Here is a 26,348-nt window from a genome sequence, read left to right on the forward strand (position 1 = left end):
TTAGTTCTGGTCTTTTCTTTACAAATACTTGGAAATCTTCTATTTTGTTGAATGCCCATACTTTCCCCTGGAATTATATAGTCAGTTTTGATGGGTAGGTGATCCTTGGTTGTAGACCCAATTCTCTTGCATTGGAATATCATATTCCAAGCCTTGTAGTCCTTTAATGTGGAAGCTTCCAGATCTTGTGTAATCCTGATTGATGCTCCTTGATATCTGAATTGTCTCTTCTTGCTTCTTGTAAAAATTTCTCCTTAGTTTGGAAGCTCTTGAGTTTGGCAATTGCATTCCTGGGGGTTTTTGTTTGATGATTTAGTCTAGAGTATGTACTCTCTGGGATCATGAATGAGGGGCATACACTCAGGGAATCTGCATGGTCAGACTGTCACACTTGCAATAGTGCAGGGCTTCCAGTGTCTTCTGGTGATGACATTGTGCAGCTTCCTCCTGAGTGCTTGCTTCTGTTCTTCTGAGTGGGACATCCTATCTCTGCTGCTACCTCCTTTCTCTCTCTCTCAGGAGGTTCCCTGCTGTCCATTTCCACTTCCCAGTCTGCAGGACTCATGGGCCCTATTTTACCACCTTTGAAACTTTCTCTCTTCAAACTCCTCAGTAAATCCAGGGCAGCTTCAGATTGGTAGGGTGTGATGACAAGAAGCCATACTCAGATAAAGGTAGGGTAATAATTTTGTAGTCATAGTGGGCTAGTTGAGTGTCCAACTAATCAAAACCAGCTAGAGTACCCTTAGCTGAGTATGAGTCTTTTTTTTTCACCCATTACCCTGAGCTGGGATAACCAATCTTTATCCTGGATAATTCTCAATGAGGGTTAGCCATTCTCTCTTGCTTTGCATTCAAATTATAATTTTAGAAGGCAGTTAATTAACTTTTCCATGGTTACATGACTAGCATCTATCAAAATTGGTACCTGAACCCAGGGCTTTCTAACTCTGAGGCTGACTTGGGAGTGACTATAGCCACTCAGTCATGCTGCACACACAAGGCATACTCACGCATATTAGATATATAAATACTTGTCATGTGTAATACATGTGTTTCATAACCATTTTTGTAATATGATACCACATGTTATTAGGTACACACAAAACACACATTATATACATTATAACAATTTAATATCATTTGGGTATATAAGTAACTACTTCTCCCGTTTCTCCTAAAACATCACACATAAAGTTGGCCCTTCCTGAGCTTGTGTTGGAACAGGCTGACTTTCATGGTTCCCAGGTTCCCTGGGAGCCTTCATCTTACCAGGTGTTTCCACAGTGGGAATGTTAGGTAAGAAAAAGAGTGCCTAGATCTCAGGGTGCTTATCAGCAGACAGAGACAGGATTCAAACCCTGATCTTTTAAAATTCCCAACACAGTTCTCTTTCCATACCAATGTGCTGTCTCAGGTACAAATTAGCTGATATATATTGTTCCTTCTTCTTGCTCAGTAAAGATTTATCTCTTAAAGCTTAATACACAAATTGTATTTTGTATATAACACAAAAATATACACATATAATTATGTTTTTCATATATTAATGTAAACATTATATCTTTAGAGATACCCTATACATACTTAGACATAAAGACCCATTTTCGATTGTATTATTCACTTGTATGTAGGAGGTTCAGCTATTAGCATAATGTTTTATGAGGACTGTTGAGATTTTATAGCATAGAGAACACTAAAAAAGTTACAATTATTATTTAAAATCAGATTTTACACTAACACTTCAAGAGACCATTAAATAACATTTATTTTAATAGAACACCTATGAATCTACCTGTGAAACTAATACTCATTCATTGTGAATTTATTAGCATCAGTCCAATATCAATGAATTCCAGATGGGCCCATTCAAATGCTACCAGGTTTATTCCAGAATCCTTCCACATATGGAATTGTCATCAGGGACCCAAATCTGTGAGACGGTTTTTGTTTGTCTTCTGCTAATACCAAAACATCCCTCAAAAAAACCAAAAATATACCACCACAACAAAATTAAAAATAAATATTTATGTCAGTATCACAATAAGACAATGAAAAGAGAAAATTCAAGCATTATGCCTCTGGGAAGAACACATGTTCTCTCTCATTAGAGCTGATTCCTTTTACGTATAAACCTTAAAAAAAGAAAAAAAACCCTCTACCTATTTTAATGAATGATAACCTATCTGATTATTATGATGTCTACTTAAGAAACTTTTGCTAGAGTCAGTGTTTTAAAGATCAGACAAGTTGTGTTAGAATTAATTGTGATTGGACTCTGAATATAGTATTAGGTAGTCACCAGGGATTTAATTTCTAAATCCCAAATGAATTACTAAAGTAAATGGAATTTATGGGAGTTTATAATATTTACAATAGAAGGAAGATAGTAAGGAATGAGAAGGAGAGAGAAAACTCTGGCTTCTTCTGATATCATTTAGAATTTCTAAGCCCCAGCTAGGGGAAGAGAGTCTCAAGATGATGGGCCTTTCCTGGATGTTTCACGCCTTCAGAAAGGCAAGGTCACTAAGTCAGCTTTTCAATCACCAATGGTGAAAGTCTAAAGGAAGTCTGGGTGTCTTCTCACCTAGTCGCTCCTCAAGGGTCTGTCTTCAAGTAACTCCTCCGAGTCAGTGCCAGAATCTGTAAATGACTGAATCTGATTGAATCCACATGACTGAATCCAAATGATGATCTCCTTCTGGTTTTTGGTTTTCTTTTGGTTTTCTTTTTAAAGATCTTTTTCTCTTGTGTCTCGTCCCCTAAATTTTCATGTCTGCCAATCACAGCAGATGCTTTTCTCTAGGACTGCCCATCCTTTAGTTCTCACCTTCTTTGGTTAGATTTTTATCTTTTTGGGTTACTTAACACCTCTTTTGGTAAATTTACCTTTTATAGTTACTTAACACCTTTTTGTAGTTAAAATCTAAAAATAGATTGTATATTACAATTCTAGCTTCACTATGAAGGAATAGCAAAATAACTTCATTGTTATAATCAGGAAATAGCTAAATCCAATCTTCACAGTTGGAACAAGATTTCAAGACCACTGAATTAAGCTGGATATAAAAATGTCACATTTATTCCAAAGAAAATTGAAGACCATAGGATCAGAGCAGTAAAGAACTCCAGAAGTCAACTAAATCTAAATTTAAAGTTACCATTTCCCAGCTGAAGAAACTGAGGCCTAAAGAGGAAAAGTCCCTAGCCCAACTTGCCCAAAGTCACACAGGTAGTAGAGCTGATTTTGACTCAGGATTTCTTATAACAAGTCTAGCCTCCATTACATTCATGCTACTCTACTTTCAATGCAATTACATGTACAGCTTTTCAGGGTTATTCATGATGCCCTGAAGCATTCTATATGATAATATACTTATACTCTCTGTCTGTTTCTCTCTCTCCCCCTTTACTTACCTCTATCACTCACAAAGTCTTTGGCTTCCTTTAAGGCTTAGCCTTCTTTCTTGGTGCCAGTTTTCCTAAACCTTCCCAAACCACACCTCTCCCTCCCCATTTTCATTTTCTTTCTTAAATTGCTTTGCTATAATTTTGTAGAAAATTTGTTTTTTCTGTGTAAATATGCCATGTTCTTTCTCCTTAGAACAGTGATGGCAAACATATGGCATGAGTGCCAAAGATGGCATGCAGAGTTCTCTCTCTGTCGGCATATGGCCACCCTCTCCCCCAGAGTTTGTAACTAGAAAGTCAGAGGGACTGGGGTGGTCCTGCTCCACCTCTCCCTCCCTCCCCCTCTCCACCATATCTGAGGACTTTTTTTTTCACATTTCCCCATCCCTCTCCCCAGCAGCTGAATGGGAGCCCACAGGGGATAAGGTGGCAGAGCACTAGGGCCAATCCCCTCCCCCTCTCCATATTCACTGAAGACATTCTTCACTTTACCCATCCTCAACCTAGCAGCCCAGTGGGAATGCTTTCTCTCTCCCTTCTGGGAGGGTAAAGGGGGAAGTTGGGGTGCATCCAGCACTTGTGATGGTGAGGGGTATGGTACATGGTCTGGGTGGGGTTGGGGCTGGCACTCCATCTCTAAAAGGTTTGTCATCACTGCCTTAGAATTTAAACCCCCTGAGGGCAAGAATTGTTGCATTTTTTGCCTTCCAGGGCTCAGTACCTGATACAAAACAGATGCCCAACAGATTTAAACTAAATGGATTTTTTGTTGTTGTTGAGGATTTGTGGAGTGGTTGTCTAGAAAAGGGGAAGTTACCTGGCTGCCTTGATATGCCAAAGGCATCTAACCCTGTAGATTTTTGAAGGGCTTTTCTCAGCTTGAAAACAATGGTCTCCACTAAGTAGCCACATACATTTTTTTTTTTGTCACAATAGAGATCCCAGCTGGTTTCAAGAAGGAGCTGTTAATTCTCTGCAAGTTTTGGATGGCAACAATATGAACAGGTGAGCTAGTTTCCATCTCCCAGTCCCTTCCTCTAATACTGCCTCCAACTTCTTACAAGCGACCATGATTTCAAGAGAGAAGGACAAGGCAGGTTCTCTGAACAGCTATTTGAAGGCAGTGACACCTCTGAGACAGCCTTTCATTTTAGGTAGTGTGTTGGTGGTGGTGTTAAGGAAATAATAGGAGTAGGAGGCAGGAGAGGACTCCTTGAGGTCAGAAAAAAAAGATGGAGAGTTTTTATGGCCCACTTACAAGTCTCACACTGGACCAAATGTGCACTACTATTTCGTTATATTAAAGAAAGATAACTACCTTTGAGGAGATGGAAGTTTACTCAGAGAGGATTTAGCACTCTCCAAATCCATACTCAAGATGACAGCACTGATGGATTTTCTCACTTAAAAACATAACAGACATCACCAATGTGACTGAACACTCAATATTTTTCAGAGTGTTATGCCATTACTGTATTTAGAAGTTATTATTATTTTAAAAGTCTCCTTTCATCTTCGTTTCTGAAGTGGAAACTAGAGAGCTGGGCCCAGATGAATTGTAAACCACTTCAGTGGAGCATCATGTATATTTCATCTTTCTGGGGTTGTCAGGGAGAGAATTATTCTTCACAACTGAATTTTTCCCATGCACTGATACTTGCCCCTCTATATACTCAAACTTTCTTTATAAGTTTCCTATTGATGGATCGGGTTCTACAATGTAGGATGTGGGGGCAGTCAGATGCCTCAGTGGATTGAAAAGGCAGGCTCAGAGATTAGAGGTCCTGAATTCCAATCTGGCCTCAGACACTTCCTAGCTATGTGACCCTGGGTAAGTCATTTAATCCCCATTGCCTATTTGTTATTTCTCTTCAGCCTTGGCACCAATACACAGTATTTATTCTAAAATGTGAGGTAAGAGTTTAAGCAAAACAAGACAAAATGTAGGATGTTCTACTTCTTTTTCTACAAAGTCTTCTAACTGTTGTCATTTTTTTAACTGATGTGTGGTGGTGACTAGAAGTCTCTCCCTGTTAAAGGTAGGCTTTCAGCTCTGCGGTTATAGTCAGGTTAAGTCCAGGTTAAGGTAAAAACTTCCTTTTGTTGTCCTGTGTCTGGAGCTTCATACTCTATTTATTTGAGTGAATGAGAAAAAAAAAATTGGGTGCTTACTACATTCCAAATACTGTGCTAAGTGCTGGGGATAGGAATAAACCATTCAGATAGACACTTGCTTTACATGGTAATGGAGACAGCCCAGAAATCTAGGAAGGTTTAGCTTCAGAACTGATGACTGGGGCTAATCTTAAGGTGCTCCTGCAGGGTAGATGGTAAAGCTGGGTGGTCTGTCATTTTACAGGAAGGGATGTAGTGGGGATAGGAATGGAAGTAGGGAAGGGCTGGCTTCTATGCTTCAGTTTCATATCCCATCCAACCATCTACTGAGACCATCTCCCTCCTCTACCAGCTTCTTATCTCCACTTGAATCAGTCCCTCCACACTTGAGATAGGAATCTTTATACTTGGCTCTTTTAGAATTCAAGTACAGGTCCCAGGGAAAGATAATTCACTCATCCTAAGAGCTTTTGTCCTAAGGGACAATTGAGTTCATGACTGAGAATTTATGAATTTGCTCACTTATCCCACTGAGTCTCCTGACTGGCCCTAGACATCAGGCATGCTTTCACACATCTCCACTTCCTTCATGTTCTCTCCCTCCTCTATATTCCTCTATATTTTCTTTCACATCTAGGTTTTCTCTTTCTATACAGCACAAGGCCCCATGTTCTTTGCTTTAGCTAGATGTTTCCTACTTCCTTGGTTGGCTCGGGTTCGTTGTTTATACCCACCATAACATTGTAGCTGGGTAAGGATTATTTCAGTGTTCTGTATTCATTTAATTTTCTCCTCTTCGGCTGCAAGCAACTTGAGATTCAGGATTACATCTTATTTGGTTAAGATATCCTTAGTCAAGGATTCCAAATTTTCTCAATGACCAACGTCAAGAAATATATGTCTTGGGTAGGACGAGCCAATATAATAAAAATGACCATCCTACCCAAACTCATCTATCTATTTAGTGCCATACCCATGGAACTTCCAAAAATTTTTTTTACTGATTTAGAAAAAAACATAACAAAGTTCATTTGGAAGAACAAAAGATCAAGGATATCCAGGGAATTAATGAAAAAAAACACAAAGGAAGGGGGTCTTGCAGTCCCAGATCTCAGACTATATTATAAAGCAGCGGTCATCAAAACAATTTGGTACTGGCTAAGAGACAGAAAGGAGGATCAGTGGAATAGACTGGGGGCAAGCAACCTCAGCAAGACAGTATATGACAAACCCAAAGATCCCAGCTTTTGGGACAAAAATCCACTATTTCATAAAAACTGTTGGGAAAATTGGAGGACAGTGTGGGAAAGATTAGGCTTAGATCAACACCTCACACCCTACACCAAGATAAATTCAAAATGGATGAATGACTTGAACATAAAGAAGGAAACTATAAGAAAATTAGGCGAACACAGAATAGTATACATGTCAGACCTTTGGGAAGGGAAATACTTCAAAACCAAGCAAGAATTAGAAAGAATTACAAAATGCAAAATAAATAATCTGGATTACATCAAATTAAAAAGTTTTTGTACAAACAAAACCAATGTAACCAAAATCAGAAGGGTAGCAACAAATTGGGAAACAATCTTCATAAAAACCTCTGACAAGGGTTTAATTACTAAAATTTATAAAGAACTAAATCAATTGTACAAAAAATCAAGCCATTCTCCAATTGACAAATGGGCAAGGGACATGAACAGGCAATTCTCAGCCAAAGAAATCAAAACTATTAATAAGCACATGAAAAAGTGCTCTACATCTCTTATAATCAGAGAGATGCAAATCAAAACAACTCTGAGGTATCATCTCACACCTAGCAGATTGGCTAACATGACAGCTATGCAAAGTAATGAATGCTGGAGGGGATGTGGCAAAGTGGGGACATTGATTCATTGCTGGTGGAGTTGTGAATTGATCCAACCATTCTGGAGGGCAATTTGGAACTATGTCCAAAGGGCGATAAAAGACTGTCTGCCCTTTGATCCAGCCATAGCACTGCTGGGCTTGTACCCCAAAGAGATAATGGACAAAAAGACTTGTACAAAAATATTCATAGCTGCGCTCTTTGTGGTGGCCAAAAATTGGAAAATGAGGGGATGCCCTTCAATTGGGGAATGGCTGAACAAATTGTGGTATATGTTGGTGATGGAATACTATTGTGCTAAAAGGAATAATAAAGTGGAGAAGTTCCATGGAGACTGGAACAACCTCCAGGAAGTAATGCAGAGCGAGAGGAGCAGAACCAGGAAAACATTGTACACAGAGACTGATACATTGTGGTACAATCGAAGGTGATGGACTTCTCCATTAGTATCAATGCAATCCCTGAACAATCTGCAGGGATCTAAAAAAAAAATACTACCCACAAGCAGAGGATAAACTGTGGGAGTAAAAACACCGCTGAAAAGCAACTGCTTGACTACAGGGTTGGAGGAGATAAGACTGAGGAGAGACTCTAAATGAACACTATAATGCAAACTCCAACAACAGGGAAATGGGTTCGAGTCAAGAACACATGTGATAACCAGTGGAATCATGCGTCGGCTATGGGAGAGGGAAAGGCGGGGGGGGGGGGGGGGGGGAGGGGAGGGGAGGAAAAGAAAACAATCTTTGTTTCCAGTGAATAATGTATGAAAACGACCAAATAAAATAATATTAAAAAAAAAAAGAAAAATAAAAAAAAAGAAATATATGTCTTATTCTGTTCCTGAAAATCATCTTTCAGAATTGGATAACATGTCTTATCTTGAATCTTCTGGAATCATAGTCACTGTATTTTTCATAGTTCTTATGACTTTCAAATTTGTTATGTTTTTATAGTATTATTACTGTTGTATATTTTTTTCTCCTGGTTCTACTCATTTGATTATTCATTCACTTATAAAAGTCTTCAAAATTATTCATTTTTATGATGATGATGTAGTATAAATTATTATGATTATTTTATTTCTTTCTGCATCAGTACCTATAAATCTTAGCATGTCTCTATTAAATCATCTATTTCCTCTTTACTTATTGCACAATAGTATTCCATCCTATCCATATTTCACAGTTTATTCAGTTATTCCTCAATTGATTTCTCCTTAATAATATTAATGCCTTCCCTCTGAGATTATTCAATTCTTCCTGTATATATTTTGTTTGATTATAGTTGGTTGCCTATTGTCTTGGAAATTAGAATGTGAGCTTCTGGAGGGGAGGGACCACTTTTGCCTTTCTTTTTATCCCTCAGTGCTTAGCCTAGTGCCTGACATATGGTATACATTAATCAATAGTTATTGAGATACTTATTGACTCTGTCCATATGAATAGGCCAGATTGAAATGCTCAGGAAGTGATTTGTTTATTTGTTTATTTATTCATATTTTCTTTCTATCCCTAAAACAGCTTAGTGCCTTCCATGTTATGGGACCTTATTGAATTTTCATGATTCCAGCAGTCCATCCAATCATCTATGTCTTTACTAATATTTTTCTGCTCCTTCTTATATGAAAATCTTTGTTAGTGATATGTGACAACTTATGCCCCTGAGCATTTTTCCATTTGGGTGATTCTTAATTTTGATTCTTCCAAGATCCTGACTACCATGGCTAAATGAGATATTATAAAAAGCACCCGGCACAGTGCTTATCATTTAGTGGATGTTTTATACATGCCTTTTCCTTGTTCTTCCTCTCATGCCTTTGAGCCCTATAGTACTATGGGGAAAATACTAGAATCAAAGAAATAGGTTTTGAAAGCAAAGGTGAGACTACATGGTATGCTCCATGGAGGCCATGGAAGAAGTATAGGAGGAAAAATAAAGATGGGGTGACCACATGATAAGAGTGATAGACTGATAGACTGAACACATGTTCTAGTAGTAGCATCATTGGGCCAAGATAAAATACAATGAAGGCTTTCCATGAAGGAGTCCCCTCCCTACTCCCCCACGCCATAGTGTGCACTAACAAGTGGCCATAGTGTCTATCATTTGAGGTAGAGATTGAACATACTCTTATTTGATATAATGTCTAATTCTTTCATTTTAACAGTTAAGAAAGTGTGATTAGGAAAAATGAGATGATGTGTCAAAGGTTACATGGACAGTCAAGATTCAAGCTAAGATCCTCTGGCAGGCTCTGAATTCTGAACTTTTTCTTCTATACCACACTGATTATCTGTTTACTCCTTTTTTTTTCACCCTAATTTCCTAAATTGGGTCTTTGTGCAAGGGTTGAGCTCTGTCTATTTCTGGAGAGAATGTAGGGTCTCCATTTGGTCTTGATTTGTCTTCTCTGGGGTCATTTGGGTATTAATGACTGTTCTTCACATATCTCAGGGGTGGCCCAGGTGAAAACCTGCAGACGTTCAGTGGATTTAACTAGTCTCATCTATGTAAAGTTTGGTCCTGTTCTAATCAAACTTATGATCCTGGTTTGGGTCCAGTATGACAAATCTGAAGGTTTGTCCCTGGTTGATCATTAAGTTCATCCTGTTCCACCCCAGCAGAGGTCGCTTCAGGTTTTGAGAGAGAGAGCTAGAGGTTCCCTCTTCTGCAGTCCTAGCTCCAGTCATTCAGCAGCAAGGAGGTTGCTAGTTGATATAGAACAATGTCACTGTGAAAATTGTTAGCAGTAGATAGAGGAACTGACCCACTTTGGAACAAGGGGAAGAGCAAAGAGTTGGAATCCCGCATGAACGGAGAAAATTTTCAGCTATTTTGTATCCAGACAAGGAACAGTTAGCAACATGGCTCAGTCTAGTCCTGATGTGGCAATACTGATATGGTGTCATGAATTCATCCTACAGATCCAGAAGTATGTCCCTTTTGTCTTGTGTACACAGTAGTTCATATCATGTCCCTCTCAGAATATAAACTCCTTAAATGCAGTGACTATTTTTTGCCTTTCTTTGTAACCCTATACTTAACACAATGCCTAGCACATTAATAAATACTTGTTAGTATTTACCTTATGAGTAAATGCATGATTTTGTTCCTTTGTAACAAGAAATATGAGTTCCTTCCAAATTTTGGATTATTACTGTCTTTAATTTTAGCTCAAGCTATCATTTATGACTCTCCTTGCCTTTCTAATCACCCCAAGAGGAATCTCAGTGGAAATTTGGCAGGTTTTAGAAAGAAAGGGGGAAAAAAGGGGGTGGGAGTGGAATTACTCCTTGCCCTTTTAGAGAAATCTTTCTCCCTGAATAATCTTATCCTTTTAAAGCTATCTCCCCCCTGAAACCTCCCCACTACAAATCTTAACCACGGCTTTGTTATAAGATGAGATAAAATCATGTCACTGAACCCCATTGTTGAAATATTTCATGATGGATATGAGAAAGTTGGTACCCAGCATTTATAGGTCATGTCCTATTTTAAAACTTGTCCTTTTCTCCTGAAAGTTCTAGCCCTGACTTTCTAAGATATTACTCAGTTGGATTACCCAACCAACATTAACACTTCGTAAACCTCTCATTTCCCTGATGTGGGGGTTCCCTCAACTGATATGGATGAAGGGAGCCTTCTAGTCCTGCCTGGATCCAAGTAGCCCATGCCCTTGTGGACAATCTGGGGCTAATCCTTGAGATACCAGCTAGTCTGATCTTTGGACAAGAAGCGTGCAGCCTCCTCTCCCATGTCCTAATAGGATCCTGGCCTAATTTAGAAAATGAGATTTTTCAAACCCTCTTTCCTTTGAGGTTTTACCTGATCAACATAGAAACCTGTGTTGTGAGTAATGTACACCAATGTTAATGAGATTTCTAATATAGTAATGAGAAAAAGAAACCTGTCTGACCTTTGAAATGCACAGTCCTACCAGACAAGAAGACCTCCAATTTAGGAAAACTGATTTAATTGCATTAAACAAATCTGCCCTTCAACTGCTGAATGAATAGTCCGGTATTAACTGGCTTTGAACAGATTCTTCTTGCTGCTCAAACCCTAAACTATTTATTTCTCTGACACCTTTTAAAAATAGAGTCTCAGCTTTGAGACATTCCAAAGTGTAAGACTTTTATGACCTACAGAAATTGAACCACTCTCTCAAATTTTGTGGACCCTGTAAAAAACAACTCTCTAGAATCCTCTTATCGACACTTTATGCAGCCAGAATAAACAGCCTTGAAAATGATAGCCAGCAGCTGTGCCTCTTCTTCACCTGACCCCCACTTCTCAGGCTGCCTCATTTGTGCTCAGCACAGTGCCTAGCACATGGTACGTATTAGATAAGTTCTTCTTGAGCTGACTTATTTGACCATAGCATCATGGGAAGTGTACCTATCAACTGAATGGGAGCAATCTCTGTCACTTTTTTGATGGAGTTGTAATCAAAATGTGTTAGCAAATGAGACAGCTTAATTGCCTTCCCTGTATCATGTCCATGTCCTTTTAGATGCAAAATATTTCAGTTATAGAAGACTGCGGTCTGTAATAAATCATCATATAGCAAAATCCATCTCATGTAGTCGGTCAGAGGCCATCGTTTAGAAGTTGGAAGAGAAAAAAGTTGGGTTGTTTTGGTATGTAGGATTAATACTGATCCGATTCAACTGTTAAGTACGAGGATCCTAGATACTATTATCATGTAACATGCTACCCCAGCTTTCTAGAGTAGTGGTGCCAAATTCAGAATGGGGCCTGAACCGTACCCAAGTCCTAGAATCCTGGTGGGCTGCTCATTGACTTAGAAAACCAGATATGAACATTATCTATGTTTTATTTTATTTTTAGTAAATATTTACAAATTATATTTTACAAATCAATATTTTAAAATTGCATTTTAATCTGTTTCAGGCTATACTAGGGGTTTGGGAGACTGTGGGCTATATATTGACAATTCTGTTATAGATGAAAGTATGATGAGGAAAATAATCATCTATCATAATACTAACTTTAGTATATAAAAAAATCTCTGATTTTTACTGATGTGAACACTTTACTTCTACTAAGGCAGACTGAGAGATAAAAGAAGGGAAATGGGGATGGGGAGAGAGAGATAATCAGGTGCTTTAGTCTACTTACGCTTAGGTTTGTGAAGAGGTGTTTAGTAATCTGGAGTAAGGATTGCTTTGTGAAATAAGTGTTCTACTTAAAATTAGAGTAGACTGAAAGATTCCTTTATAAAATACAAAATTTGGATCTGTAAACATTTATGGAGCCACTTATTTCCCATCTCACTTTCAAGTTAATGAAATAGATATAAAGTACCCTCACATATAATGGATTTCTGGTATAATACAGCCCACATGTGATATGAGATCCAGATATAATAGCTTGTCTTTCAAGGTGTGTGTGTGTGTGTGTGTGTGTGTGTGTGTGTGTGTGTGTGTGTGTGTGTGTGTGTGTGTGTGTGTATTTGTGTTTGCTTTGGGAATCCTCCTAACACTAGGGGCAAGCTAGCAGCATCACTGGCCTTCAGTCAAAATTGGCAAAAAAGTCCTTAGCATCATTTTGTTAATTCTCTGTCTCTGTCTCTCTGTCTCTCTTCTTTCCTCTCTCTCTTTCTCTCTCCCCTCCCCCTTTCTTCTCTGTCACATCTTTTTCCTCAGTCTCTTTCTATTTCTGTCTCTCAGTCTCTGTTTCTGTCTGTCTCTCTATCCATCTCTATTTGCCCTGTCAACATGAATGCCTTGCATTTTCCATTTCCTGCTGGGCACAGCACAGCCCCTGAGAGAAAGCTGCAAGGGACAAGGCCTGGTATCTTGTTTTCCTCTACACAGGGAGTCTACCGCTTTCTGCTGCTGTTTTATAGCCAGCCTGGACAGGTGTGAAGACCTCAGACCTCACAAGAGCCATGTACCTTCCATCTCCTGCTGGGTGTAGTATGTCCCTTGAAGGAAATCTTTAAGGGACTGGACCAGGTGTTTTCCATCCATCCTATTGGCAATAACTTCCATCTGTGCCAGGTGAAGGCAACTTCTACCTTCTGCGGCCAGTCCAATCTCCCAATTGGGATGGGGAGAACCTTCAGTGTAAAAAGAAGTACCTGCCCTTTATGGGAAGAGGAAGATGAAAGTTGGTGGGGAATGAGATATCTTATCAGTTTCCATATCCAGCTGTGTCCTTTTTCTGCTCAATCTTCAGTCTTTGTTGGAAAGAAGAGTGGTGAAGTAGGGTCTACCATCTATCTGACCACCCTATATGCCTCCCATCTCTTGTTGTTCTCATCTCCAGTCTGATCTTCCACTTCAGCAGGGAAAAGTGACTCAATGATGAACATTCTCATACCTGGTCAGACTCTTAATATTCCAATGACTTTCAACTACTGCAGACCAGCATATGCAAACCATATTTACCATCCTCTCCCATTAGATTCCTCATTTCTATCTCCCTCAACTTTTTTACCTCAGTTTTAGCCAAACACTACCAAGCCTTTTCCCTGTACCTTCTGGAATGCCTCTTCCACAGGCAACAAACTTCCATTCATCATAATTCTTTTCTTCTTCTACTTCTTCTATTGGTTACTTCCAAAACCTGACTCTTCTGACAACCCTCTTCAGTACTTATTACACATCACTCTTTCTCCCCAGCTCATTTGTTGGTAAGGTAGGACCAATGGAATATTCTCTGATTCCCATGCTACTTCCATGTCCTTCCCTTACCACCATCACTTGTTAAGTTACCTCTGTCTTTGAGGTTCATGCTATTTATTTACCACCCAATAAAAATATTGGGAGCTATTGTCTTTAGACCCCCAAGGTCATTTCCTTACTCAGTGAATTTGGAACCTGGATTACAATTTTTCTGTCCTCCCCACCTCCTTCCATTATAGTAGAGAAATGAAATTTATATTGACTCTTTTCCACACATGCTAAACACTTAGTTCCTTAGCTTGTTAATTTCCTGTAAGTTCCTCCTCTGCCTCACCTCAGCCACACACAAAAATATTCATACCTTGCCATCACTTACAGATGTACTGCCTCTATGTTCAAGAATTCTGAATTCATCTCATCCAATCATAATCTATTGTTTTTTTTTATTTCTTGTTTTGCCTTCCTTGGTTTTTTACTAAATTTTACTAAATCTTACTCTGTACATTTCTTGACAAATCTTACTCTGTACATCTCTTGACCTCCAATTCCTTGACTCCTCAATTGTCTCAGTTCATCTCCTCTGTATCTCTCCTCTTTTGCCTATCTTGATCCTTTGGGGCCAGTTTAATTCTACATTGTCCTTCTCTCTTAAATCTCTAGTCCACCTTATCATATTACTGATTATACCACTCATACTTCAGCCTTGGATCATTGCATTACTGAGAATAGCCAAGTTTTCACAGTTGTTCATCTCAAAATATCGCTGTTGCTGTGTACAATGTTCTCCCAGTTCTTCTTATTTTTCTCTATATCAGTCCTGCAGATATTTCCAGCTTTTTTTTTCTGAAATCATCATTTATTTCACAACTATCTCTATCTCTATCATCAATCTGTACCACAGTTTGTTTAGCCATTCCCAGATTGATAGACATCCTCTCAATTTATAAAGCAAGGATTTTCTTTTGCCTCCTTTTGTTTCCTCAGGGTTCAGCACAGTGTCTGGGTCATAGTAGGTTCTTAAGAAAAATTGATTGATTGATTGCTCTTTCCCTATTTACCCCAGCTTCCCTTGAAGGGGAAATATATTCCTTGTCTCTTCTAGATAAAAATTCCTATCTATATCTGTTCTCACCCATATATGGAAAGAATTCTCTCCTACATGACAAATGGCTCATTACTTAATGCCTACAAATATGCCCATATCTTCTCCATCCTGAATAAAACTTCTGATCCTTCCATCCCCACTAATTATTATTCTATTTCTCTTTTTGTAGCTTAACTCCTTGAAAAGACCATCAACAATAGGTGCCTCTGCTTTCTTCAGATCATTGATAAGTTGTAAATTATAATAGGAATTAATTTATAGTTACATCTTAAAAAAAAAACCTTTTTAAAATGCCACTTCTAGGAATCTAATCTTTGCTACCCAAATTTCTTCAGGAAATGAAGACTCTTAAAAAAATGTATCAATATTCTTCTGGTGTCATCATTTGGAGGTGTAGTAAAAGGCTACAGTCTCTGCAGAATTGAAGGTGACCACAAACTACAGAATAGACATGAGATGCATGAAATATATTACCATCAAGGAATCATGAAGGAAGAATGGTGAAAATTATACAATCTAGGAAACAACTGAAAAAGAAACTTGACTGGTCACAGGTTGAAAGCAAAGTATAACTTATAGACAGTCTATGTATTCAATTTACATGTTTGAGATTTCAAGATATACTAAGAAAGTGTCTGAATTCACCCTGCAAGATGAAATTGAGAAGGTGTGAACAGTCACATTACTTGGGAGGATGCTAATGTTAATGGATCACTTGAGTTTGGGAGTTCTGAGTTGTAGTGTGCTAAAGCCAATTAGGTGTCTGAATTTATTGTGGCACCAATCTGGTGAGTTCCAGGAGTGGAGGACTATCAGCCCACTCATGGAGAGTCCCAAGTTATTAAAAAAACAAAAACAAACAACGCTGAGTATAAAGGAGATATCAACTCTGGGATATGAACCCAAAAGTCCCCCATTCCTAGTATAGCATGTAATGTACTACTTCAGCTAACCTAGTGACTCACACCTCTCTCTTTCATTAGTATACCATCTGAAATTCTATGCTTTAGCTTTTATTCCATGACTTAGGAAAGATGAGATGACTCATAACAGAGTTGGGTTCATGGATTAATGAATACTTGTATAACCCTTTGAATATGGATTTTCAAATCATGTTCTGCTTTGCTTTCTTAGGCAGATGACAGTAACTGTTTTTTCTAATTCAGCAACACCCCAAAAAATGGTTCCTGTCATTTACCATGGTGTGTTACTGGGACTGCTTAGGCGAGAAATCTGTCAGGCTGTAATACTGTTTCCTTTGGAGTGTTTGGAGAGCCCTCAGGTGCTATTGCAAAGGAAGACGAGGTCTGTTCCTACTAAAACACATGCTTTATTGCTTTTGCCCAAGTAACAAACACAGAGAGAAAAATAATAAAGAGAAAACAGTAAAAATCTCATCTGTGATGTGTAATGTACCACCAAGAGGAATGGTGCACCAAACAGGAAACTGCCTTAGCAGAGCATCCCCTTTGGCCTACCATCTTTCCATCTTTTGTTTGGGGACCTGCCAGGAGGGAATTAGACCTCATAAGCCTCATAATCTAAATCTATGGTTCTGAAGTTGATTTATATTTTCTACCATCCATAGATGGTACAAATCAACACCATGGGTCATAAAACTAGGAAATGAAATTTAGAATGGCAGTCAACTCGATCCCAGATGATAGCATAACCTTGCATCTACTCTTATCACCTGACTTTTTAGTGAAAAAAATCAATGGATAAAGAAGCAAAGAGAGATTTTTGTAAAGAAAATATTTTCTATAAGAAGACTGATTCTCTGGATCTAGGGTTTTTCTGGACTATCTGGTCCACTGCAGTGTGAAAAGCTAGGGTACTCACTTAGCTGAAAGGGGGAAATGAATTACTTAATTTTTAGAACAAATAGTTGTGGTCTAAAAGAAATAATCTTGTACATCATATCAAGGATTCTATGTACAGTATATATAAGGTACCTGTCCCTAAGAGGTGAAAAGGTGATTGTACATCAAAGCAAAAAGGGAAAGAAAAGACAGAATAGGGTTACAAGGGTAGGAAGGAGGATAGAAGAAGAGTGCTAGAGATGAAGGGTAAAGGAAAGAAGGGAAACAAGGAAAGAAGGAAAGGAAGGAAGAAACCCCACAAGATGGGAAACACTGTATAATTTTGAATTCCATTAACGTTATACAATGTAATTATAATACTTGTGTTGAAAGCACTGTATTACAGTGGAGATATCTTAGGGACTAAAGCTGACTGTTCTAGAGTTTGCCAATTGGTGATATGTTTGAATATGTATTTTCAAAACTGTTATTTGGAGGTTTGTAAGTGCAAAGTAAGAAGCAAGAAGCTAGAATGGGTAACCCTTCTTCTGATCATTTGCCATGTGGGAGGAAAAGAGAAAGTGAGATGTCCATTCTCTGGATGCCATCTCCCATGCTCCTTCCTTAGTATCTGATGTGATTTGGTTATGGACAATAGTCTAGTTATGGAAGCCTCTCCTCTCTCTCTCTCTGCCTGAGAACTAATGGGGTATATACATTGGTGAGATCATAGAATTGAGAAAATAATGTTTATTTCCTTCTCCTCCCTTTCCTATTAAATGATTAAATAGTTAAATAAGCTAAAAGCACATGACTCCATTAGCTTGATGTACAATTCCTTTTTTACTTTAGGAGTTGTCTAACATCAGGAGAAGTCGATTCTCTCTTGGCAACCCCTTTGTTGACTGTCTTTTCATTATTATTTTATTAGCTTCCCATTTTAAACAAAAGGAAATCTTGTGGCTACTAAGTGTTGTTTGTGAAATTAATAATGCCATCATGGAGATTTTGCAAAAGATATCTAGGTGATACAATGGATAGAGCTTGGGTTCAAATCTTGCCTCACATACTTGCTAGCTGTGTGGCAGTCTTGGGCAAGTCACTGAACCTCTTCCTGCTTCAGTTTCCTCATTTGTAGAGATACCAACAGCCCTTACCTACCATGATTGCTGGGAGGATTAAATAAGATAGCAAATTCAAAGAAAGCACTTTACAAATATTAGGCCCTATATAAGTACTAGCTATAATTAATGGTAGAAGAATGGGACAAGAAGTCCAGATTCTGTGTGGCTAAGTTTTGAGGAGATGAAAAGCAAACATTGAAAACATTAAGAAGTCACAAATACATTGGAGGCATGTTGGAATCATCCCTTAGACTAGCACAAATTTCCAGAAACAAGAGAACAAGAGTTCAGAAACAAGCAGAGAGAATAATAAAATCTCTTTCCTCTCTCTCCTCTCGCTGTCTCCCTATCTCCCTCTCTGTTTCTGAAGCTAATAGAAGTAAGCAACTAACACAAAAACAAATCAAGCCCATGACAAGGGGGGGAATACAACCTGTGGGACAAACCTTGTAGGGAAACACACACACACACACACACACACACACACACCCACACACACACCAGAAGAAGTACTGCCCAGATGTGAATAAACAGGCACACAAAAGATATACACAGAGTAAATGGAAAGCAACCTTAGAGGACACCTAGTTGCTACTCCCCAGTTGGTTCCCCAGCTAGCTCTCATAAGTCTCTTGAAGAATTTTGCTTGATGAATTATAATTTCTAAATTGACCTGGTTATTAACAATGTATGGCGAATCTAGGTGAATTTGTTATTATTGACTTATTACAACAACCCTTTGAGGTGTCAGTCCTATTTTACTAATATGGACATTGAAACTTTAGATGTTAAATTACTTTCCCAATTTCACCCAACTACTATGAAATAAAACCAAGGCTCAGATGAAGACATCTTGATTCTATCTAGTATTCTTTCTATGGACAATACAATTCTACTTCTGGAATCGAACTAATTCTCAGAATTGGAAGGAACCTTTGATGCCATCTAGCATTACCCATACCTGAATAAGTCCCACCACTGCATCAATGAAAAATGGCATCTAGCCTTTGCTTAAAGACTTCCAGAGATGGGGAAATTACTAACTCTGGAGGGATTCCTGTTCCATTCTTGGATACCTCTGATTGTTGGGAAGTTTATCTTTCCTTGGGGTTTAAGTTTGCTTCTTGGCTACTTCTATCCCTTGTTCCTTGTTCTGTCTTCTGGGATTAATCAGAACAAGCCTGAAATTTCTTCTTCAGGGTTCTTAAAATGCTTGAAAATGGCTATCATCTTGTCCTTAAATCTAAAAGTATCCAGGACAAATATCCCCAGCTCCCTCAACCAATCTTCGTAATGGGATAATTTATAATCCCATTCAGTCTCTTAGAATTTCCCATCCCAGGACAAGTTGAGGGATGAAGATTGATTATTTAAATTTAATGAGAAAACAATAGGTGAAATGGTTGGGAGGAACTAACTCTAGTTTAACTGCACATCTAAATTATAATTTGGCTTACCCAGACATTTATCATCTCTGTTTCCTATGACCCATGTGAAGCATCCAATTGGTATTTTCAATGAAAAAAAAAATCTACCCGTTATTTTCTTGGTTACATTATCATTTCAAGTGAAGGAATCTCTCCCTTTCAAAGAGGAAGGACCTCATATGTATTACAAATGCCTTAGAACTCTGTTCTGGAGGCAACTTGGGGGCAAAATGAATAGGGTACTGAACTTGAAGACAATAACTCAGATGCTAATTAACTGTGTGACCTTGGGTAAGTAACTTAACTTTAGCTAACCTCAGGTCCTCTATAAAACAAGTATAATAGTAACTACATCATAAGATTATTGTTAGAATTTAATGAGACAACATATAATCACAACATAAAGCAATATATAACTGCTGGTTATTCTTATTATTGCTATTACTTCTTTACTTGGTGACCAAATCAGCCCCCAAGGATTTAGTTACCATCTATACCATCTGAATTCTAAAAAATACTAGTTGTGATCCAATCTCTTTGCTGACCGCCAATCTTAATCTTCAACTGCCTTTCAGAAATCTCAGACTGGATGCCCATATCTTCAACATCAACAAGTCAACATCTTAAACTCAAAATTTCTACACCAGAACTCATTATCTTTTCCCCTAAACCCTTCTCCCTGCCTACCTTCCAAATATTGTAGAGGACACCATCTTCCTACTCTCTCAGACTTTCTACCTAGAAATCAACCTGAATTCTTCATTATTCCTTCTCCCCCCCCAATCCATATCCAATCTGTTACCAAGGCCTGTTGATTCTACCTTTGCAACATCTCTTTAGTATACCTTCTTCTCTCTTCTGACATTGGTTAGGCCCTTATCACCTCATGCCTGTGCCTGGATTTTTGCAATAGCCTAATTGTGGATTTGGCTGTCTAAAGCCTGTCTTCATCCCTATTGTCCTACATTCTCCATTTAGCCACAAAAGTGATTCTCTTAAAACTCATGTCTGATCATGTCATATGGTACCGTCCCTCCTCACACTCAATAAAATCCCAATTACCTCCAGAATCAAATACAAAATGTGCAGTTTGGCATCCAAAGCTCTTCATAACTTAGTCTCTTCTTACATCTTACTCCCTAATACGTACCATCTGAATTAGTGCTGCTAGCCTTCTGGCTGTCCTACAAAAAAGATACTCCATCTTTCAGCTCCAGACATTTTCTCTGGCTCTTCCCCATGCCTGGAATGTGCTACCTCCTCCACTCAGAATGTTGCCCTCTCTGGCATCTGTGAAGTCTCAACCAAGAGTCTGCCTTCTACAGGAAGCCTTTTCCCAACCCCCCTTAATTCTAGTGTCTTCCTTTGGTTAATTATATCCTATTTATCTTATATATAACTTGCTTTGGATATATTTGTTTGCTTGTGATCTTTCCCATTAGATTGTAAATTGCTTGAGGGCAGGGACTATGTTTTGTCCCCCTTTTTTGTATCTCCAATGCTTGACCAGTAATAGGTACTTAAAAATGTTTATTGAATGAATGGATGTAATTAAGAGAGGCCTAAGATGACATCCTGACATGTAACACTTTTGGTGCAACCTGGAGCAAGTTATTTCACTTTTCAATATCTCAGGATCCTTTCTTATTCACTCATTACTGGTGGGAAGATGTTTGCGAAAATGGAATAGAGAAAGAATCTTACCAAAGTGATGCTTCTGGAAGGACATCATATTTCCTTGCAAGGTGGTTAAGACAGTGCTAAATAATGGAAGAGGGTTTATGTTTTATTAAATTAAAATATGTTTATCATGTTAGCCATTTTCTAGGTAATATGATAGATTTCACAGAACACAGCTGACATCTCTGTTTGTTCTTGATTCTGGCCATGCAGAAACATTGAAAAAAATCCATATGAAATCATGCTGTGCATTTCCTTTTATTCATTTAAGATATCCCATTGGATATGTTTTCAGTTTCCGTGTTAATATTCATTGGCAGTACCTGTCCTTGGGAAATTGTAAAGATCTTCCTTATGAACCTAATCTTCTCTCTGAAACAAAGGCTGATCTTTTTAATATTGATATTTTTCTGGTAATACTGCATGACTGTGAGTAATAGGATACTACAATCTCCAAAAACTTCCATCCATAGAATGGAAGATGAAGATCAGCCAACAGGTAATGGAGAAGAAGATAATGGGCATGAGAAGCCTCTAACACATTACAAATAAAGACAAGTGGAGAAGAAATGATGAAAAGTATAGTATCCTAGAAATAAATGACCAGAAAATAAAGTGGGTCAGTCAGAGAGTGAAAGGAAGGTACAATCAAATGGGTAGGTCTATAAGTTATTAGTTTAATAGCATAACTAGCTTATTCCCTCTTTAACTGGCCTCTCTCCTTAAGGTGGCTAGAATCACTCTTTTTCCTATTCCTTTTCTCAGCTGTTTTCTAATGGGTATGACTTTCTCTTAGTCAATATCTTCACTAAGCTCCTTGCTCAGGGTTAGATGGCATTAGGAACTCTTTTGGGAGAGAACAATGTGAAGAGCAGACTTGTCTGCGGTACCTGCCTGAGTCTGAAAAAAAACACATCCCATGTTCTTTCCTCATCCAGTCTCCTTCCAGCATTTAAATATAGTTACTCATGCCTTTCAGTTTTGCCAAGGGATCATCACAAATTCAGCTTTTGCTCTTTATTGGGAAATTTATAAAATATGACCATGAATAACATTCTCTACTAACCTTCTTTATGACAGGGGGCTCAGAGTCCCCTATCATGAGAAGGGTTTCTTCCTTCCTTCCTTCCTTCCTTCCTTCCTTCCTTCCTTCCTTCCTTCCTTCCTTCCTTCCTTCCTTCCTTCCTTCCTTCCTTCCTTCCTTCCTTCCTTCCTTCCTTCCTTCCTTCCTTCCTTCCTTCCTTCCTTCTATAATATTACTAAAGAGTTTATCTCATTTATCTGCTCTTACCCCATGCTTTATTTACTCAAAGTGAAACCTCCCTCAAACTTCAGTTCTTTCTGCTGTGCCTATTGTTTCAACACCTCCAACTCACAAACCTTCACCTTTCAATGATTAATTTCTTCATATCAGAGGAAAACCCAGAATTTGAAAGGGAAAAGTGATGGAAAGTCCTTTTGCTCCATTGGCCATACATCTAATGCCAAAATATCCAGAGGAGGGAATCTTGACCTTTAGTATGTGGACCAAATGATTAAGCCTTACTCAAAAAAATCTTTTAATAGATAAAGTGAAATAAGCTGGATTATAATGGAAACAAATTATAAATTTGAAACTGAAATATATCAGTTGTCAAAATATCAAAGATATTTTTAGATTCACATTCATAATATCTTTAGGAACCTTTCACTTAGAGGAAGACCATCATCATATCAGGTGGACCCCTTTATGGTAGGTCATGGAGAAGAGTATAGTAGGAGAGGGGAGAAATGGGTTGCAACCTGTCTTATTGGAAGTACCCACATAGAGTTGATTATGAGTTCATTTGAATTGTGCTGGAAATGAGAAAAGGGGTAGGGCCTATGTACAGATGCATGATAGTCTGGAAACTGTAATTGCCTTAATTTAAATTCAACACCATTTAACATTTACAGAGAAGTCACCAAAAGATAACAACAGATTCTGTCTCTGAAATGTCCCTTTCTTACTTTTCATGAAATCTACACCTCTAGAATGAAGAAAAATAATAAAATTGTTATTCATGGAAACTTTTATGAATAAAAAGCCAAAGTAGACTAACATCAGTAGGACATGAAGAATCCAATAGCATATTTCTATTTTGTAAGATGGAGTTACAAGCCAGAGTGAAAGAATGCATGTCCCTGGAGCACAATTGAGAGGTGCTGTTTGTTACGCCTTCCAGAGAGGTGATAGATGTGTAGTCGTGAAATGAGAAATGCACCCCATGGTAACCAAGTTACAACAAAATAAAATAATCCCCTCCTTTTTGGATTTAGAGCTATCATTTCTATTTATCATCTTCTAGGTTTACTATGTCTATTGACTTGACTGTAAGACTTCAAGTCTTGGCCCATTACATTTACAAACAGAAGGATCACTTTTTAAAAGAGAGTATCTCAATTTGCCAGATGGAGTTTTGGATGTTCTCCCAGTAATTCTTTCACTGTCATAATCCACTTCACAATTCTATCATGAATGAGGACGTTGGGGAATGATATCATTTTCAATACCTCACATATTGTGCACTTTTGAATAAATAACTCTTGATTTCTCTTTGCTTCTTAGGAGGAACATTCCCAAGAAGCACCATGGAAATTAAAACCTTGAGACTGGGGGGCCGGGGGGAAGTAAATCTATGAAATTACTTGTTTGTAAGTTCCAAATGGAATAATTTACACAGAGGGGCACCTGGTATGTGAAGAGGGATGCAGAAAAAGAGTCCAGAGGCACTTATGGAAGACTTAACCTTCCTTCTTTCCAAAAATTAGATAAGCAACAGCTACTCCTATTTGAAAAGTAGGAAAGTCCCTCATCACCTCTCTTTGTCCCACTATCTTTTGCTCCACCAAGGAAGGCATCAATGTCATCTGAATTAACAGCATGGGTTGGCTGGCAGTCTTCCATAGTACCATTTGAGTGTCCTGGTGGGAATCATGTGAACAGTACCTTTTAGTGCCAAACAGTTAAATCTCAGCAATGCAGTTTAAATCCATGGAAGACCAGAATTGTGAGAGAATCATATGAGCAAAAACAATATTCAGTGACCAGACTATTTGTTATAATTTAGGGTTCAGGGTGTTTGGCATCAAGAGGCATATTTATTATATACAGGAAAATGTGGGATACACTAAGTTTTATTTTTGATCTTGTTATTAGACTTTTTTTGAAAAACTAATGATTTGGATAAGGATATAGACATCAGCTTAATCTAAATTGTAAATGGCCCAAAGTTGTAAAGGGTAGCTAGACAACATGATTAAGATATCAATTTCCACATGTTAGCACCTAGATATTTCTGTCATTGATTATTACCTTTTTATTCTTGAGCTTCCAGGGACTACCAATGCAATGGAATTAAGCAACCATTTGCTTGCCTACTACATGTAAAACATATATTCAAGATGATATGATGCTTTACTTTGTGCCTTTCAGTTTTTGTAGTATAGGTGATTTCTACTTGGGAAGAGGGACAAGATTTTGCTTTCCTTAAAAAATCATTTTCTATTGCAGCTGATGAATTCATTCTCCCACTGATCTGGGCCTTCTCATTTTATGAATCCCAGATCATTTCTTCATTCTTTGAAGGAAATGTAATTTACATTTTTCTCTATGTCCTACTCAAGTGATGACAGAGATCAAGTATGAGTATTTCCAGACCAAACTATCTTTCCAGATCTCACTTGTCATTCAAATGCCTCTTAAGAGATTGGTTTCTTTCTGAGTTCTTTATTTTTTGTTTGTTATGTCTAATTAGGTAACTCAAAGACATTTGCTTGTTTATACTCAACATTTATTACACTTTATTCTTTAGCATTCTAGGAACTAAAGAGAGAGGACATATATGCAAATATTTCTTTTGATAAATTACAAAGTTGTGTGAGTACATGGACCTCAGAGACTTTATTCCAACCCATACCCCACAAAAGAATCTATTATAATGTTGCAAAGAAAGTATTCACTCCATCTTGAAGACCTTCAGTGAGAGGGAAACCACTTCATTCTGAGGCAGCCTGTGTTTGGCAGCTTTCATTTTCCCTTCCAGTTTTTTCTTAAATTAACTCTAAATTGGTTTCATTATAATTGCTCCCAACTCTTTCCTCTGGGGCCAAAAAGGCATGTTTAATACCTCTTTGACTAGAAGCCATTCTAATATTTGAAGATAACTATTATATGCCCCATAAATCATCTCTTCTGTAGGCTAAATATTTGCAATTCTTCAAGTGATCCTCATCTGGAATATGTGAGTAAATTGAAGAAACCCCAAATATACCTGTTCCTCAAGATCTCTTCCCTTGGAATGAAATAGCTATTGGAGAATTTGAATATTCCAACCCCACTGCCCATATGTAGCTAGGGAGAGAGAGGGATAATCAGAGAGAGTAGGAAGTGCTTGAATCCCAGGATTCAGCATGAGGTGATGACATGAGGTGGAGATTCTTTGCCTTGAGACAGGAAGGGAAGAGTTAGGTAAAAGTATTTCACCCTAGGCTTAGATGAAGCTTGATGAAGAGACTCATTGGTCGTCACATAAAAGTTCACATTAACCTTAAATAAACCAACCACATTTTTGGGCTGTAGAAAGTCAATACAAAAGAAATATTAGGAATAATAGAGGTTTGGGGTTTGTTCTATTTCTTTAGTTTGGAGATTCCTCTTATGAAGCCTATGTTAGTTAAACCACTTATGAAAAAATCCCTAATACTCTCAAAGTAAATATTCATTAACTTTTGCTTTAAGATCTCTTGTGAAGAAACAGCTAGTGAAAAAAGGAATGAGAGTCACCTGCTGGAGGAAAGACGATTACAAAAGGTAGCCAAGCAGAACTGTGTAACAGGAAGCTGGGGCTTCATAGCCTATAAATAATGGCAGGAAGACCACCACCTGCTGAGAATGGAGGAAAATAGCAGGAAGCACTTTACCATGGCATTTCATTGGAATGAATGATAACTCTTACTCTTGTGTTCCAAAATATCAGTTTAACAAATGTAAGATTTGGAAAATATGATCGGCTAGATAGACATTTGTCAGAAAAAGATAAGGGATTTGGAGGGCAGTAAGTTCAATACAAGTCAACAGCGCCATAAGGTAGCTAAAAAGCCCACCAAACCAAAAACGTCAATCTGACTGTAGTTTATTATC

The sequence above is a fragment of the Monodelphis domestica genome, chromosome 6 (genome assembly GCF_027887165.1).
Source record: "Monodelphis domestica isolate mMonDom1 chromosome 6, mMonDom1.pri, whole genome shotgun sequence".
NCBI lineage: Eukaryota > Metazoa > Chordata > Mammalia > Didelphimorphia > Didelphidae > Monodelphis > Monodelphis domestica.